Below are 5,032 nucleotides of genomic sequence, written 5' to 3'. Positions count from 1 at the left end.
TCTAATCTTGACACGTGTCGAGTAGTGATTGGCCTCCTGGTCGGAGGGGAACTCTTCTGGGTCCTTGACAGTATAGCGTTGGCCGGTGCTCGGTAGTTTCGGGATTGGTCAAGTATGGTACAAACAGTGCTCCCCTAAGTTCCCGAGTGAGGGAAACTCCTCGGTTGGGGACTTGCAAGATCCAATCCCTTGAGTAATCACGAAACTTCTAAGTACCGAAGTGTGGTCTGATCTTCATCTGCCCTTCTCTGGAAGTACCTTTCCTCCATCCGGGAATGGTGTATTTAGCTGATGTTGACGCACAAGGTAATGTATCAATTTCACTTGAAGCTTAGTTGTAGTTTCGGGCTTAGTCAAGTGTGATACAAACCCTATAGTAGGAGTCCCCCAAGTCGCCGAGCTAAGAGATCTGCCGAAAGAGGTGACAGACAAGGTAAGCAGTCAAACTTCCAAGTAAGCAACCCAGGATCAGAGGTTTGACTTCGGCTTCCGGTTGATTGTTCTCCTTCTCCTTGTCTCTCATTCAACTGCCAGGATAAGGAGAAGCAAATGGATAAGAGATGATATGAGATACTTTTGCTTTTGAAGAAGTAACTTTCCACAGGCTTATTCTTGAACTGTGCTGAAGGGTTTTCTGGTGCCCTTCAGAGTATAAGGCCGACTAAAAAATTTGAGGGTCAAAACAAGTCCATCAAATCTAGAGTACGTTCGACCTTGATGATATGGGATACTTTTGCTGTTGACGGAATAATGAATGTGGTATGGAAAGGTGTCGTGCTGTAGTGATCTGTTTCAGCTCACCGTTGAACCTTCTGCTTCAATCTTTTGCATGGCAGAAATGGTGTGCAACCTTTGCATTTAAATGGTCCTTCAGAACATTCCTTCATAGTGACTCATCCACGCTTGGCAGCTTCAGTGTAAAGAGCCAATATCTGATCAACTGTCATGAGGTATTTGCCGGTGGAATTCGTGACCTTGACAGCAGTTGAGGATGAGTACTCGAGAGCAATGCTAAGTAAGCAACCAGGCAAAGGCTCCAAGCAGTCAGTTCCAAATTGGAGGTTTGATTTCAGGTTCCGACTGACTGCTCTCTTTCTCCTTGTCCTGCAGGTGTGGACAAGGACAAAGACAAAGATAGGGAGAAAGCATGATATGGGATACTCTTGCTTTCGACCCTGATGATATGAGATACTCTTGTTCTTGGTGTGGCTTATTTGCTGAGGTATTATCGGGGGGAAATAAAGCTGAGTATTTCGAGAGGTTATGTTGAGGGTGCCTTTTCGAATGCGAGAAAGGGTTGAGCATTTTTGCAGGTTTGCCTGTCCGTTGAGGAGGGAGGTCAATGTATATAGGGATTTCCCAATAACAAGTAGTAATGCTATTCCTTTACCCTTCTTGGTCACAGCAATGTAGTGGGAGTTGCCAGCTTCACGTGTTTTAATTTTGTCAAAGCACTTTGAAAAAGTGGTATGTGGTATCTGGAAAGCTGATATTACGTGTGAAGATTACAGACAAGCTTTATCTAAGGAAATCTGGCTCTCGAAGTTCTTAGAGTTATGCCTCTTCGGTTTTCGAACAAGCAATCCCGTCGAGGATCTGACTCTCGAGATTCGGAAAGCGGTGCTACTCCGGTTTTTGAGAAAGTAATTATGTTGGGAGTCTTTTCTCGAATGTGAGTAAAGGTTGGACGTTCTTGCCAACCTGTCTTGCCGCAAAACACGGAGGTCGACACACATAGGGACTTTCCAGTTGTCAAGCAGTGGTGCTGTTCCTTTACCCTTATGGGTAATAGTAGGGTAGCTGGAACTTCGAAATTCTCGTGCCTAAACTTTGTCAGAGATCTTTGACAAAGTTATATGTGGTACCCGAGGAGTTGATGGTGCATATGGAGAGCGGTGATTGAACAGTAAGATTCACGTGCTTTTTACTTCACCAGAAATCTTCGACAGATTGCCCGTAATTTCCGCAAAGCTGATTGTGCATGTGACAGGTGCTGACGAGGCTGAAAAAGCAGGTGCTTCTTTGATTTCTGAGATCGGCCCTCGTGGTCTCTGAGCAGCCCAGCTTTTGAGAAAGCAAACGCCTCTTCGATTTCTGAAGCTCCGTCGAGTGCAGATTTTTATAGAGGCTGGCATTAAGTTCCACAGCACACCTGAATCTCTACCAGTAGAAGCTCATTTCTTGCACTTCTAAGATCTTGATTTGTCTGACCTCTTCCTTCTTCAACACATTTGAAAATGTCTGGACCCTCCGACCGTCGTTTTGACCTGAACCTTGGAGAAGAGACAGCCACGCCTTCTCCAGACAACATATGGCGCCCATCCTTCATATCCCCTACTGGTCCTCTTACCGTTGGGGATTCTGTGATGAAGAATGATATGACCGCTGCAGTGGTGGCCAGGAACCTTCTCACTCCCAAAGATAACAGACTACTTTCCAAACGGTCTGATGAGTTGGCTGTTAAGGACTCTCTGGCTCTTAGTGTTCAGTGTGCAGGTTCTGTGTCTAATATGGCCCAACGCCTATTTGCTAGAACCCGCCAAGTTGAATCATTGGCTGCTGAAGTGATGAGTCTCAAACAGGAGATTATAGGGCTCAAGCATGAGAATAAGCAGTTGCACCGGCTCGCCCATGACTATGCTACAAACATGAAGAGGAAGCTTGACCAGATGAAGGAATCTGATGGTAAGGTTTTACTTGATCATCAGCGGTTTGTGGGTTTGTTCCAAAGGCATTTATTGCCTTCGTCCTCTGGGGCTGTACCTGGTAATGAAGCTTCAAATGATGAACCTCCAATGCCTCCTCCTTCTGGGGTTTTGTCAAGTACTGAGGCTCCGGATAACCACCCTCCGGTGCTTTCTCTTTCTGGGGCTCTACCGACTGCTGAGACTTCCCCTAAGCAACCTTTGTGAAGGCTCCCTTTTGTTTGTTTATTTTGACTCATGTATATGTACATATTTGTGGCTTATCGAAAATATTAATAAATAAGCTTTGCTTCATTTCAATATATTGTGTTAAATACACCAAAGCCTTCTTCATAAAGTTCTTTGAATTTTTGCTTTTGTTGAAACCTGTATTGTTGAAGCTTTGTGAGTGAAGCATGTAGTTTGAGGTAGTGTTCCCTTAATTTCCCGAGTGAGGAAAACTTCTCGGTTGGAGACTTGAAAAATCCAAGTCACTGAGTGGTTGTGAGACTGCCGAGTATTAAGGTGCAGTAGCATATGGTGGGAGTCCCCCAAGTCTTCAGGCGAAGAGAGTTGCCGAATGAGGTGTCTCGCTTGTTACTAATTTGTCAAAGTAACGAATCCTTGTTTCGATGTCACACATTCGCATATGCCTTATCTAAAAATATTTCCAACTTTTGTGTGTTTGATGCTGCATGCTATTGACTTGCAAGATCAAGTGCAATTAGTAGCTTTTCTCTCTTTTTCATCTTTTCTTTGGTGGAATTGCTTTTCGTTTCCACTAATCAGCCTGAGTGGATGCAAGATAACACCATTCTCTATAGCTCAGATCGCAAAGTCATCTTCATGAAAGTTGTTCCTTATCTTGTGAACTACAACATCTCCAAATTTGAGATCCATCGGAGTAGTACAACTCCAGAAATTCAGGTATGATGAGTAACTGTTCATCAATTTTCTGTTAACCCGTCAGACTTGTTGTGAGCTTCTAAACTCCATTTTTTCTTGTTCATCTCAACATACTTTCTTCATCGAAGTTGTTCCTCACCTTGTCAGCTACAACATATACAAATTTGAGATCCATCGGAGCAGTAAAAATCCAGAAATTCAGGTATGATGAGTGACTGTTCATCATTTTTCTGTCAACCTGTCAGACTTGTTGTGAGCTTCGAAACTCCATTTTCTCTTGTTCAGATCAACATACTTTCTTCATCGAAGTTGTTCCTTAACTTGTGAACTACAACATATCCAAATTTGAGGTCCCTCGGAGTAGTATAACTCCAGAAATCCAGGTATGATGAGTGACTGTTTATCATTTGTCTGTCAACCCGTCAGATTTGTTGTGAGCTTTGAAACTATATTTTCTCTTGCTCAGATCAGCATGCTTTCTTCATTGAAGTTGTTCCTCAGCTTGTGAACTACAACATATCCAAATTTGAGATCCCTCGGAGCTATATAACTCAAGAAATTCAGGTATGATGAATGACTGGTTATTATTTTTCTGTCAACCCGTCAGATTTGTTGTGAGCTTCGAAACTCCATTTTCTATTGTTCAGATCAGCATGCTTTCTTCATTGAAGTTGTGCCTCATCGTCTCTTTCATAACATATCAAAAATTCAGAATGAACTAATGGTTAAATATTTCCAGATCTTCGAAACATCACAGCAGCTTCGAAATCTGCAAGAATCCGACTGTCATGTTTGGAGCTTCAACACTTTAATTTCCGTCGCTCAAACAGAAATGGTTCCTTCTTGAAAGTTGTTCATATGCTCAAAAACTATAGGGTGTCCAAAATTCAGCTCCATTGGAGAAGAGCAGAGGTTGTAGAAATTTGATAGATGAAAGGAGGCGGAAGAGGGAGAGAGAGAAAAAGTCTCTTGGGTTGGATTTCTATTTTGGGGCAGATTCCAAGTTTTGTAGCACCTTCATTATTGATGAATTGCTTGTACTTTTGTCCATTATGAAACTTGGGACTTTGGCTTGTTGTTGGATCTATTATAATATGTTTGGAAACATATACATAATTGCTTGTTTGGTTATGACAGGGATGTTGTGGGTGTAGAACAAAACAAATGTTTGTGTTGACCTGTGTTTTTGTACAAGTTCAAGGGCATCTTGGGTTTTGTGAACAAAATTTGTTTATTTGGAGCAAGGTTTTGTGTTGAAGCTTTGTAGGTGAAGCTTTGGTGTTGAAGCTTTCTAGGTGAAGCTTTTTTAGGTGAAGCTTTGTAGGTGAAGCTTTTTTAAGTGAAGCTTTTCGGGTGAAGTTTTTTGGGTGAAGCTTTGTGGGTGAAGCTTTTTGGTGAAGCTTTGTGGGTGAAGCTTTTTTAGGTGAAGCTTTTTGGGTGAA

The 5,032-nt window shown here is 42.4% G+C and overlaps 1 long non-coding RNA gene across 1 annotated transcript; it reads left to right on the top strand.

Annotated features, from left to right (window-relative positions):
* The first annotated feature begins 3,780 nt into the window (after positions 1–3,780).
* LOC139197114 (uncharacterized) lies at positions 3,781–4,730 on the top strand. The gene is made up of 2 exons (XR_011582240.1): positions 3,781–3,973; positions 4,057–4,730. It is a non-coding gene; the product is annotated as an uncharacterized lncRNA (long non-coding RNA).
* The last annotated feature ends 302 nt before the right edge of the window (positions 4,731–5,032 follow it).

The sequence above is a fragment of the Malus domestica genome, chromosome 06 (genome assembly GCF_042453785.1).
Source record: "Malus domestica chromosome 06, GDT2T_hap1".
NCBI lineage: Eukaryota > Viridiplantae > Streptophyta > Magnoliopsida > Rosales > Rosaceae > Malus > Malus domestica.
Note: the sequence above shows the minus strand (reverse complement) of the source record. Positions and strands in the feature narration are given on the sequence as shown.